The 13,923-nt window shown below is 44.3% G+C and overlaps 1 protein-coding gene across 1 annotated transcript in view; it reads right to left on the reverse strand.

The window, feature by feature from the left end:
- Positions 1-10,659: 10,659 nt before the first annotated feature.
- LOC309638213 (bombesin receptor-activated protein C6orf89 homolog) overlaps positions 10,660-13,923 on the reverse strand; it is a 31,665-nt gene continuing 28,401 nt past the window's right edge. Inside the window, exon 9 of the transcript XR_014251031.1 lies at positions 10,660-13,254. The gene's annotated coding sequence lies outside the window, so the exon portion shown is untranslated. The remainder of the gene's footprint in view (positions 13,255-13,923) is intronic.

Below are 13,923 nucleotides of genomic sequence, written 5' to 3' on the forward strand. Positions count from 1 at the left end.
CATTATACTTTTACTATACATTCCTTATCCAGGCACAATACGTAATATTGTTTTGTATGTTTTAAAAGGTCAGCGCTGTCCAAAGGAACTCTCTGTGATGGTGGAAATGTTCTTTATCTGCACCATCCAGTATGGTAGCCACTAATTGCATGTGGTTATCAAGCACTTGAAATGTGGCTAGTGGGGCTAAGGAACTGCATTTTTATTTTAATTAATTTAAGCTTAAATAGCCACATGTAGCTTGTGGCTACTGCATTGGACAGCATGGGTTAGATCCTTCTAAAACTTGTTTTTCCCTTCTTTCCCTCCTCCCTCCTTCCTTCCTAAGATTTCTTGACATCGAGGCATGTAGAGCTACCTGATCATTTTCCCTGCTGTACAGTATTCTACTGTATGACTACACAGCCATCTACCTGTTTTCCTACTGATGGACATTTGGGTTGTTTCCTTTTTGTTGTTTTGTTTTTCAATAATACAAACGATGCTGCAGCAATCCTTTTTGTACGTATCCCTGCCTGTCTTTCCCAACTTTATTTCTAGTGCCTGCTGTGGCAAACAGTTCCATGACCCTGATCTGGGTTATTCCACAGCCTCCTAGCTAACTGCCTGGCCCCGGTCCCTGCCCGCCACATTCCCATTCCTCTCCTGGCATCTGTCAGCCGCCCAGCCAGACTGATGATTCTCAAACACCACTTTCATCCTGTGTCATTCCTTCTGAGGAACTCAATGGCTCCCACTGCATTGCATCTGATCTCACAACCTGGCCCTACCCTAGGACTCGCTGTGTTTGCCAGCCTCCTTCTGGTCCTCTGCACACATCGTGCTCTTCCTACCTCTGTGCCTTCATTTTCCATGCAAAGCACCCATTCTGGAATATCTATTTTCCTGCCCCTGGTCCACATACCTAAGTCCTTTAACATCGTTGAGGGTCCAGCTCAGGCCTCACGTTCTCTGGGGTAGTTTTCATCCTGCAGCATTCATTCAGGAAACGCTCGTGAAGAGCAGTGTCTAAATGGAGCTCACAGCCTGGCTTTCACCAGCGACTCCGGTCCACCCCTGACTCCCCACCCGCTGCTCCCAGCTTTCTGCACTCCCCTGGCAGCTTAGCATGGATGAAGCTTTGGAATGCAGGGAGGTGTGGGTAAGGCCAGTTATGCCAACCACCTGGGGGGCACTGTCTCCCCAGTCAGATGGGCACCACCAGCCTCTGCCTTCAAGGCTCTCCCTTTTCTGGGCTTCCACCGGTGGCCACTCTCTCCATCTTCTGATGGGCACAATCTTTACATTAATGTTTCTCTGTGTTATATCTCCATTCTGATTTCAGTCAAGACTGGAAACCATTCCTTCAGGTGGCTTTGCATCTAATTCATCTTGTATTGATATGGTTTAATTCTCAGAGAGCATCTTACTTCCCAGTATTTAGTTCTTAAAGTGCACTTTACATTTGATCCCCATGTCTCCACAACAAGATTATTAAACCTCAAGGGGCTGGGACCATGTTCTTTTCTGTAACCCCAAGGATATCTAGACTAAAACCTAACACGTACAGCCAGCCCTTGGTGCTCTGCACAGCTCGACTCAAGATGCCTGGAGACTGGCAGAGGACAGACCTGCCAGGCACTGCGGGTCAGGCAGGAGTTGGGGAGCCTGAGGGCCAAGAAGTATCTTCTGGGCCAAGACAGTTCTCTCCGAGGCCTCCTGAGTATGCTGTTGGCTGCACATCTGTGTAGAGCTTTGTCCTCAGCCAGGAAGGGATCTGTGTGGGTGGAAGGAGAATGTGGCTGCCTCTGTCCACATGAACCGCCTTAGGGAACCAGAGGGCAGGAGAGAAGCACGGGGCGTCTGACAGAATATTGAAGGACCCAGCCTCTGAAGGAGCTGGCGATGAATTCAGCTGAAAAGAATGAGCTTTGTCCTTGTTCCACAAACCCAGGCCAGACAGGGTGAAGGAAAGCATTAAATGCTGGGAGCCAGCAAAGAGGATGAAGGCTGAGCTTGGTGGGAGGCTGTGACTATGCAGGGTAGCGGGGAGCAGAAAGACAGTATTTCCATCAACCTAAGAGGACTGGTGGTCGGGAGCACTGGGTGGGTTCTTCCACTCTTGATTCAGCCACCAACTACGGGCCTCAGCTTTACCTATTCATAAAAAGGGAAGGGGTGATTAGAGAACCTTTGGGGTCTGGTCTAGCTCTGCCTGTGATTTCAAGGATGGCTCTCGAGGCTGGAGGAGGACTGTCCACAGTGCAGGGCAGAAGCTAACTGTGAGAGAGGACACAGGCTGAGGATGAGAGGAAAGTGGGAGAACACACCAAGTCCCTGATCTGTGCAGGGCCAGAGCTGGGCCCTTCACATACCTGGTCTCAGGTATCTTTATACTGATGCTCTGAAGACAGGATTAGCTGCATTGATTTAGGGATGAGGAAACCAAAACCAGAGAGGTCAGTGGAACTCCCCAAGGTCAGTGTCCCAGCAAGCCAGAAGTGGGATTCCTACTGAGGCCTTTGGCTCCTGAGTCCCTGGCCCTTCCACCTCAGGGGGAGGCTCCTGAGGGGCAAGGAGGCCCTGTGTGTGGGGCTGTGCCTGAGTGGCTGGAAAGGAAGGGACTATTGAGTTGGCTTTTAGACTAATGCTGTAGTTTCTTACATTTACAAGGTTTTCATTAACTTAGTTTTCAGTACTTTCACTTGGTGGGGATGGAAAATAAGGATTTTTTTTTTTTTTAAACAAGAGAAGATGGAATATGGTAGGAAGTTGAGAAAACATGAGTTCCTGATCAAGACAGAGTGAAGACAGAGAAAGTCGACTTGAGGTCAGGAAGACAGGGAGAGAGAGTCTCAGCTGTCTACCTGGTGAGGAGGATCCTCAGGTAAGAAAGTGCAAAGATGGGGCTTTTGTGGCAAGTGCTAAATGGGTTGCATAAGTCAATACTTCGTTAATATGGTAAAACGTTAGCATTTGTAAAATCTTAGTGGTGGGTACAGACGCCGTTAGAATTGAGAATGTACCCAGATTATACAGAAACAAACAAAAGGTTTGGCCAGAGCTGCCATGTTAAGCATGAGACATTGAAAAGAAATGGCAGGGTGGCTACAGAAATATATGAAAGAAAGGAACATGTATGTGATCGATGAAAACCAAGTCTAGAAAAAAATGTAACCCAAGGAACAGAAAAATCTTCCTACAGCATTTTGAACTACAGAAAAATTTAACGGGACTTCCCTGGTGGCGCAGTGGTTGAGAATCCGCCTGCCAATGCAGGAGACACGGGTTCAAGCCCTGGTCCGGGAAGATCCCACATGCTGCAGAGCAACTGAGCCTGTGCACCACAACTGCTGAGCCTGCACTCTGGAGCCCGTGAGCCACAACTACTGAAGCCCGTGAGCCACAGCTACTGAAGCCCGCACGCCTAGAGCCCGTGCTCCACAACAGGAGAGGCCACCGCAATGAGAAGCCCTCGCACCACAATGAAGAATAGCCACTGCTCGCCACAACTAGAGAAAGCCTGTGCACAGCAATGAGGACCCAACGCAGTCAAAAATAATAAAATAAAATTAAAAACAATTTAACAACAACATGAATTCAAGAAGTAAGCAAAGATGAAATGACAGAACGAGATAAAAAGGGAACAAACTGATGGCACTTTTATAAAACATCAGAAGTAACAAGAAACTGAGTAGATATGGCTGAAAAATAAACTGATATGGAGGGAAGACTTGAGATAATCATGGTAAATGAGAAAAAAGGTAAGTTTTTTTTTTATGATATTCATAATAAGACTACATTAAAGCCTTTTATTGTATTCCCTAGACCACCAGGTACAACACCCGACACATGGTATTTTAAAAATTATTGTTAAACTGTATCAAGTAAATATAATTGTATATGCTAATACACAAAATGTCCAGTTCTAGATTCAGCATAAGATAGTATACCTCCACAGAGAGGCAAAAAGCTAGATGCTATTTTTACATATTTATAAGGCCCGAACAGGTTAATGTATATTCTTGACATCACAGATTTATTTCTATGTTAATTCACTTTCAGAAAGCATGTATAACCATAATATACATGGTGAGAAAGTAATTTGATTCATATGTTTGGACATAAAAAATATCATTATGCAGTGTAATAATCCCAGTTGACAGTCAGAATCTTTTTTTTTTTTTAAAAACAGATATATTAAGAAAGAATTCAAGAAAAGCAACAACCAAGCCCTGATTGGGCTCCTCTGTTTTGCCGGGTGGCACTGATTTATACCAGCTGTGTACAGTCATTTGTGAGTTCATTTCATGATCAATGCCTGGCCGAGTCTGCTTTTATACATTACGAAAAGTCATCTCAACATTTGCATTTGTGCAAGCAGGCCTGCTAAAGAACTCTGCCTCTGCTTTGCAGGCAACTGAGAAAGCAGTTCATCTTTTTTTTTTTCCGTTTTATTTACATACTGAATTTTTTTTTTACCCTGTGATGACAGTGCAGGTATTGATCTCTGGAGAGACACCGAAGTTCTACTATACACCATTTCAAAAGCTTAAATGGGGTTATTTTAGATGTCGGTGCAAATCTTTCCCCAAAATAAGACAGGACATTTTTATTCTGTTTGGGTAACTCTGAGATTTTTCTAAAGAGATTTAACCTAGAAGGTGTGAAAGTCAATCAGGGAATGCTGCTCTTCACTATCTTTGCCAAGAGTGGGGCCCCAAGGTCAGGCCAGCCTCCAGCCAGCCCACAAGCTGTGGGTAAATCGTGCGCTTCTCGGGCAGAGCTGAGCCCCTACACTTCCCTCCGCCCACGATGAACACAGAGAGAAAATGGCTCCATTCTTTGGAACCACAGACCATTGAGAGAACTTCGTAGGATGGCTTTTTTTCTTCCTTTTGAGAAAAAAGGTAAGTATTAAAAAAGAGAAGACACTAGTCATAAAAGATCAAGACAATGAAACAAAGGAATAAATATAGAATCTGAAACAGAGAACCTAACAAATGGAAAAGAAAAAGTAGTCATTTTAAAGAAAATACAAACCACCTCCCCCAGAATGAAGAATGTAATTGCAACTCAAAAGAGCACACCTTGGGAATTCCCTGGCGGTCCAGTGGTTAGGACTCGGCGCTTTCACTGCAGGGGCCCGGGTTCAATCCCTGGTCGGAGAACTAAGATCCCCCAAGCCACGTGCAGTGTGGCCAAAAAAAAAAAAAAAAAAAAGCAGACACCTTTTTCCAGGAAAACTGATAAAGAACAAGAAAGAAAGAATTCTTCAGGCACACAGATGAAGAAGAAGAAGGAGGAAAGGAGAAGAAGGAGAGGAAGAAGAAAGGGGGGGGAGGGGAGGAAGAATAAGAAAGGAAAAAAGAAAGGCACCTTCATTTTAAAGGGGAAACTTAGGCTGGCCTGTCTTGTCCCTACCAACAGTCAATGCTGCCAAATGACAATGGAGAAATGCCTCCAAAGTTCTGAGCAAAAGGAAATGTGATGCAAGAATACTTTACTCAGCCAAGTCGTATTCAAGCATAAAGACCACAGAAACATTCTCAAACACAGAAAACACAGCGTTGATGAGCCATCCTTGAAAAACTTAGTGATGCTTCAGCCAACTGAGAGTTTAAAAACAACTCAGGAATGAAGAAGTGATGGTAAAAGTACTGGTGATGAGTCACAAATCATTTTAAATATAAAATGAAGGCTAAATAACTGAGAATTATGGTTTCAGAGCAGAAGGAAATGCAATAGACCTTGATAATGTCAATGTAGTTATAATTCACACAAATTGGGAAGTAGAGGAAGAGATAAGGTTGGAAAAAGAGCAGGCTATTTCCTTATCTTCAGAGCCTTGAACCATGCCATCCAAAAAGGAAACCTTATTAAGAACAGCTGTAGTTTCTCAATGTTTCTCATCATCTTAACTTCACAGAGATCTTTTAGGAATTAATATTTTTTTTGTGGGAAAGAAATGTCTACTTCACTTTCTTTTTCTTCTGTTACCTTCACATAAAATTGATGTAGTGTTTTTATTCTTTAAATGGCATGACTGGGCCCATTTTAATAAGAGCATTTCTATCTAGCCTTCTAACTAGAAATACCCTCGAGATACCTAGAATTCTGTTCACCTGAAGTCAGTAGTTATCGCTGGGTGGAGGTTTTCATAAGATCACTCAAACTGTCTTCAATTCTTTATAAGATGAATCATTTTTACAGAAATAATAAAGTCATTATTATGAAAAATAAGATTGGTGAAATATCTATCTTCAACATGGTACCTAGAGGCTTGTCAGTCTGATTTATTAAGAAAGCCTAAAGTACATGTGTCATGTTGAAGGAATGTGCCCTAATACAATGGAATTCAAACTGAGCAAAAGGACATATTGGAGTGCAAAAATATTATCATGGGATAGGAATTATAACTTCTAATTTAAAACAACCTGGATGCAACTAGATCTGCAGAGTCAACGCAATCTCAATCAAAATTCCAGCAAGTTATTTTGTGAATTTCGACAAACTGATTCTGAAGTTTACGAAAGGCAAAGGACCCAGAATAGCCAACTCAATATTGGAGAATAATAAAGTCAGACAACTGACACTACTGGACCTCAAGACTTACTATAAAGCTACAGTAATCAAAACAATGTGGTACTGGAAAAAGAAGAGACAACGTATCAACAGAGCAGAGTAGGGAGCCCAGAAATAGATCCACATAAATATGGCAAATTGATCTTTGAGGAAGGAGCAAAGGCAATACAATGAAGCAAAGATAGTATTTTCAACAAATGGTGCTGAAACAACTGGACACCCACATGCAAAAAAATGAATCTAGACCCAGACCTTATACCCTTCATAAAAATTAACTCAAAATGGGTTATGGACCTAAATGTAAAATGCAAAACTATAAAACTCCTAGAAGATAACAGGTGAAAACCTAGGTGACCCTGGGTATGGGGATGACTTTTTGGATACAACACTAGAGGCATGATCCATGACAGAAACAACTGATAGGCTGGACTTCATTAAAATTTTGAATTTCTGCACTATGAAAGATAATGTCAAGAGAATGAGAAAACAAGCCACCAACTGGGAGAAAATATTTACAAAACATACGTTTGATCAAGGACTATTATCCAAAATATACATAGTCTTAAAACTCAACAATAAAAAAATGAACTACCTGGTTACAAAACGGGCCAAGGTCTGAACAGACACCTCACTGAAGAAGATACACAGATGGCAAGTAAGCATATGAAAAGATGTTCAACATCATATGTTATAGGGAATTGCAAATTAAAACAATGAGGTATCACTGTACAACTATTAGACTGGCCAAAATCCAGAACGCTGACAACACCTACTGCTGGTGAGAATGAAGAGCACAGGAACTCGCATTCATTACCAGTGGAAATGCAAAATGGTACAGCCGTTTTATAAGAGCTTGGCAGTTTCTTACAAAACTAAACATTACTCTTCTCATACGACCCAGCAATTGTGCTGTTTGGGTATTTACCCAAAGGACTTGAAAACTTATGTCCCCACAAAAAGCTGCACATGGATGTTCATAGAAGCTTTACTCATAATTGCCAAAACTTAGAAGCAACCAAGGAGGTGAATGGATAAACTGTGGTACATTCAATGGAATATCATTCAGCACTAAAAAGAAATGAGCTTTCAAGCTATGCAAAGACACGGAGAAAACTCAAATGCGTATTTCTAAGTGAAAGAAGCCAATCTGAAAAGGCTCCATATTGTGTGATTGATGTCAACTATATGACACTCTGGAAAAGGCAGAACTATGGAGACAGTAAAAAGATCAGTGGTGGCCAGGGGTTAACAGGGAGGGAGGGTTGAAGTGGCAGAGCACAGAGTATTTTTTAGGCCAGTGAAACTATTCTATATGATATTATATTCTGTATGATACTATAATGATGGATACATGTCAGTATACATTTGTCCAAACCCACAGAATGTAGAACACCAAGCGTGGCCCCTAATGCAAATGGACTATGGATTCTGGGTGATGATGTGTCAGTGTAGGTTCACTGACTGTGACAGATGTACCACTGTGGTGCAGGAAGTCAATGGTGGGGAAGCTGTGCCTGTGTGGGACCGGGGGTGTACAGGAACTCTCTGAACTTTTTGTTCAGTTTTGCTATGAACCTAAAACTGCTCTACACACACACACACACACACACACACACACACACACACAAAACACACACAACACACACATAGCCTGGATGCTTCCAGGAATTATGGATGGTCCAGTAGAGGTGGGACACAGGAGATGAGGAGGAGAGGCAAAGGCAAGAAGTGGAATGAGGCTGGAGCGGCCAGCCAGCACTTCTTGTCTTGTGGGTAAGGGAGAGCCATTGAGGAGCGCTGAGCATGGAAGTGAAGAGACACGTGCTTTAGAAAGACGACTGCGGCAGCTAAGTGGACGGTGAATTGGGATGGTAGGATGTGCATGAGAAACAAATGAGGTAGGGGGTGGGGGGTGGTGGGAGGGAGGTACAAGAGGGAGGGGATATAGGTAGACATACAGCTGATTCACTTCATTGTACAGCAGAAACTAACACAACATGGTAAAGCAATTATACTCCAATTAAAAAAAAACTGGAAAAAAAATAGTCATGAATTCACAGCCAAAAAAAAAAAAAAAAGAGAGAAACATATTAGGCAATTACTGGCAAAGCCTAGGAGTGAAACAGCAAGATTCTAAACTGAGGCAGCAGCCAGGGGGTTGGACATGTGACAAGGAGGCAAACGCTCCAGAGCTTGGTCCTGACCAGAAGTAGAGGTGCTTTGGGAGACAGCTGATGGAGATGAGCTCCCGACACTTGGATTTACAGGACTAGAGCTCAGGTGAGAAGTGGGCCGGGCACGGAGGTTGCCCATGGGTGGAAGGTAAAGCACAGAGTTGAGATCTCTCCCAGGGAGAAAGAAAAGAGGAGGACCCAAGGGCAGACTGGTAGGGGAGACTAGTGTTTCAGAGACAGGCAGAAGATCCTACAGAGGAGACAAGCGGAAAGAGGAGGTTCAGGAGGGGAGTAGTGAGTTTCACAGAAGCCGAGGGAGGGAGGTGTTTTCCACAGGTCAGTGTCAAGGGCTATAGAGGGATTGAGAAAGAAGAGGACTGAAAACAGGCAACTCTGCCACCTTTTTACATGGAATCAAGCTTTACTTTTATTTATTTATTTATCTATCTATTTATGTTGAAGTGCAGTTTTCAAGCAGGTAAATAGCACTGTGGAATGGGATAAGTTTTGAAGAACCTACATTAGACTTGGAGCAAACAAGAAGGAATATACATTTTGTAAAAACAAGTATTTTAAAAATTAACTCCAGACTTCTTGATTTATAATCCAGATAATCATTTAACAGGATGTGATTTACCAACAAGACAATGGTTGAATTCATACCATGGAATATTAGCCATTAAAAAGAATGGATTAGAGAGCTATGCCAGCTGACTTGAAGAGAACTCTGTGGAGTATTGAGTAAGAAAAGCAAGAAACATCAAGTGCCTGTAATATGATCCCAATATTGGCAAAGCAATGACAAAAATCTTATGATTTCTGATTGTGATTAGAGAACAAGGAAGAAAGTGTGGAAAGATACATGGCAGGGTATGGCTGTGTATATTTTACATTTACCTGACCAGGGAAGGGGGAGGGATAAGGTGGAGGAGAGGGAGAAGGGTGCAGCAAGTAATAAAAGAAAATAAAACAGGGGCTTCCCTGGTGGCGCAGTGGTTGAGAATCTGCCTGCTAATGCAGGACACGGGTTCGAGCCCTGGTCTGGGAAGATCCCACATGCCAAGGAGCAACTGGGCCCGTGAGCCACAACTACTGAGCCTGCGCATCTGGAGCTTGTGCTCCGCAACAAGAGAGGCCGCGACAGTGAGAGGCCCGCGCACCGCGATGAAGAGTGGCCCCCGCTTGCCGCAACTAGAGAAAGCCCTTGCACAGAAACGAAGACCCAACACAGCCAAAAATAAATAAATAAATAAATAAATAATAAAAATAAAGGAATTCCTTTAAAAAAAGTCTTTAAAAAAAAAAAAAAGAAAAGAAAACAGGACACTAAACACTATATAAGAAATGGCCATATTTATGCATTTATATAAAACTGTGCATATATTAAAAAGAAATTATAAAAAAATGAACACACAAAAATGACTTAAATCAAATCTCGATTGAGTTGAGTGCTGAGAGTGGCCCTAATCTTGTGGCAGCGGGGGTGAGCCAGCAAGGGGGCCTGGCTGTCCTCCTGCAAGGACCAAGGACATCCACGGAGGAGGTGACACTGTGAGGGTACCTGGGCCGTGTGCAGAAGGAAAAAGGCGTTGAGGGTCTCATTTGAATTTTGGGCAAAGTGCAAGAACAGGGGAGAGTATTAACAGGAGGACTCAGATTTGAGAACTCATGGGAACAGGAGATCAGAAGTCATTGTGGGCAAAGGGTTAGAACAGGGATAACAGAAGAATCTGTGAACGCAAGCAAGTACAAAGCCAGGTGTAGGTGTTAGAAGGACCAAGGCCCATGTGGACAGGTAACCCGGAGGCCCACAGAAGAACCTCAAGGCCTGCCTCATGAGTAGGATGTGGCTACAAGTCTCCGAGTTAGTTACGGGCGAAAAGAAAACTGGAAACAAAGAATGACATCAAGTACAGGAAAGTTCTTATCAACCAACATACACACTTTTAATTGCAAAAAGTAAAAATTTTTGTTACATAAAACTTTAATTTACATACATTCTTTACAAGTTTGCAGTACATTAAGTTACGGTCAACATTCCACACTGAACACAGAGTTAAGAGCTTAGACCATTTGGAGCACTCGTGGCGGGACAGGTGTCCCCCTTCCTCTGCTCACTGGGACCACCCAGGCCCACCACCCTGGTTCCCTGAAGACGAGCTGCAGCCGTCCTGGCTCCGGTCCCTGATGGCGGCGGGGAAGAGGCTGAGCACAGTTCCTGCTTCCCTTTGCCTCTCCAGTGTTCTCCCCCAGCTTAGGCGTCTGTTACTGACCTTTCCCCAGGAGGGAGGGGGAGGAAGAGACCACAGCCAGCACTTTTCTGAGGGTGAAACTATGGAGAGAAGTTTGGAGGGAAAGTCACCTATGATGAGGCTGGGGCTTCTCTGGGAATGCCACAGGTCTGTCAGTTTCCATCACCAATTCTCATAGGTTAAGTGAGAGTTTGTTCCTTGTAAGGTTGGAAGTGCTCTGAGGGGCTGAAGTTTGAAGGGTGGGACACTGCTGACCTCACCTACCCCACAGAGCTGTTGTTAGGAATAATGAGGACAATTATGCCTGGCACAAAGCAGATGTCCCGACACTCCAATTTCTGTCTGAAACTCTAAATTGGTTTCCCTCCTCAGCACGGGTGCTTGCAGCTGTGGCTCACTCTTGGATTGATGCGGGCTGACGGGCAGACTTCAGCTGCATGAAGACAGGAGGAATGGCCTGTGGGCAGCCCCACCATGTCTGGACAGTTCCAGGCCTCCGCTTGCAGTTACGTTAACATTTCTTCTCTCGACTATTCTGAAGAGGGCTGGACATTTCACAGTCTCGAGAGAGGGAGAAATGACAGATTTAGCTCTAATGCTTAAATTATGCAGGGCAGGGAAACCAGACACTAAGGGACCTGGACCATAGACGAGCTGGCTGGAGGGTTTCTCACCAAGGCCAGCACTTAAAGCCACGTCACGCCCCGTGGGTGGACTCGGATGTGGTGCACAAGGGAGACCGCCCGTCCATCTTCTCTGAGATGCTTTTGCAGAAGAAGCTGCTGGAGATACGGGGAGGCTGATGGCGACACAGCACATTCCCAGAGCCTCCCATTTTTCATTTGTGACAGGGCTCTCTCCATAAGCGCCTGACCTTCATAGCCTCCTGGCTCAGACATGCATCTGCCCTGGACCCAATATCCGCAGGTCCAGACGTGGAGAGACTCTCAAACCAAAATGCTATTTTAGAGCACATCTCTGTCACTCCCATCCTTCAACCAATTTTAGTGGGTGAAAAAGTTTAAAAATGAAAGTTAATGAGTGTGGAACTTGTAACTCAGGAGAGTTTTTCTTCCATCGATAGGAGAACTCAAAAGCCTAAGAGAGTCCTGTTTAATAATTGATTCTCAAAAGGTAGACAAGAGCGTCTTTCTCCTTGCAACCAGACTTCACTTTCCCCTACGACCTGGCCTTCTGCTGGACAAGGATTACATGAGAAGCAAACACCTGCTTTGAGGTTTTGAATTTTCACAATGGAAGGCACTGGTTAATGAGCAAAATATCACTAGACTGTATTAAAATGTTTGAAGCCATCACCTGCAGCTGAGGAACTATTTTGTTTTAGAATAATTGTTCCTATGCTGAGGTCTATGCTGGGTTTTGGAAAAAGGGAATAGAAAACCGAGAAATCAAAAACAAGTGATGTAAACTCCAAGGGGACCCAAAACCGGAATTGGGCAGAGTCCTTCTTCTGGTCACACATCTGGAACTTGTGGTGATGGGAAGATGGCTGGACATTGTTGTGTTCCAGCCACATTCACTCTTAGAGAGTTTTCAGATGGGGAGGGAAAAAGTGAAAGGCTTTTTATAAAAGTCATCTGTTAGATTCTCTCCATTTCTGGCCAAAACAGTTTTGAAAACAAACCCTGAAGAGTTCCCGGCTTGCTGACCCTGCCCCTAGGTTCTCCTACCTGGCTGGGCACACCTGAGTCAATTAAACCCACAGCTTAATTCCTGGGCACCATACTTGCTGTAGCAGGAAAATAATGTGGAACCATTATTGGTGGAACCAGCCATCCACCGGACAGTAATGAACTGTCCTCAGCCCCAGTTTCTTTACTTGTAAAATGAGGATCTAATACCTGCTTTACAGGACTGACAAAAGATCAGAGATCATGTATATCGAGACACTTTTTTTTTTTAATTAATTTTTTTTTTTTTTTGGCTGTGTTGGGTCTTTGTTGCTGTGTGCGGGCTGTCTCTAGTTGTAGCGAGCAGAGGCTACTCTTCTTTGTGGTGCGCGGGCTTCTCATTGCGGTGGCTTCTCCTTGTTGCGGAGCACAGGCTCTAGGCGCGCGGGCTCAGTAGTTGTGGCGCACGGGCTCAGTAGTTGTGGCACACGGGCTCAGTAGTTGTGGTGCACGGGCTTAGTTGCTCTGCGGCATGTGGGATCTTCCTGGACCAGGGCTCAAACCCATGTCCCCTGCACTGGCAGGCGGATTCTTAACCACTGCGCCACCAGGGAACCCCTCGAGACACTCAAGCTGGAATGGACTGGACAAATGTTACTATTTCTTTCTCTCAGAAAATGACCCCAAATTTGTCCACTTCATAGCCGTTTTGTATTTTGCCGAAGAGGCAGATTCTGTTTTCATAAACCAGTTATTTCACTCTCTCCCTTCCTCAAAGAAATTGAGAGTGGGGAGAGGATAAGTTCTACCTCTCTTCATAAGCCAGGACAGGTGTAGTGTCTGTTCAACACCTGACTTCTGGGGACCTCAGGACACCTCGATATAATACTTCAAACTGGTGCCAAAGCAGCCTTTCTCCCCTGAGAGCTGAATTCTGGGGACACGAGCCTCTGCTCTGGGAAATGACAAGAAAGGGAACCAACAAGAAAGGGAACCTAACCCATGTGCGGAGGTCACCGCCATGTGACCTCTTAGTAAACAACTCAAGTTCACGAGAGCAAGTCCCTCTGTTTATAGCAAGCTCTGTGATTTTGCTCTTACTGTGGTGGTAGAGATGGGGAGTTATGTGGTCCCACCAGCCCCCCGACCCTGTTTCCTCATCTTTATGACCCTTTTCCCACACCGGGAAATGTGGAGGGACTTTTGCTGCTTCAATGGAGGAGCTGAGAGCTAGGTGAGCAGGGGAGATCCTGCGGCACCCTCACACAAAGACTTGGATAACTAGAAAGGAACTGGCCGGCA

The sequence above is a fragment of the Balaenoptera physalus genome (assembly GCF_965194825.1).
Source record: "Balaenoptera physalus genome assembly, chromosome: 11".
Lineage (NCBI taxonomy): Eukaryota > Metazoa > Chordata > Mammalia > Artiodactyla > Balaenopteridae > Balaenoptera > Balaenoptera physalus.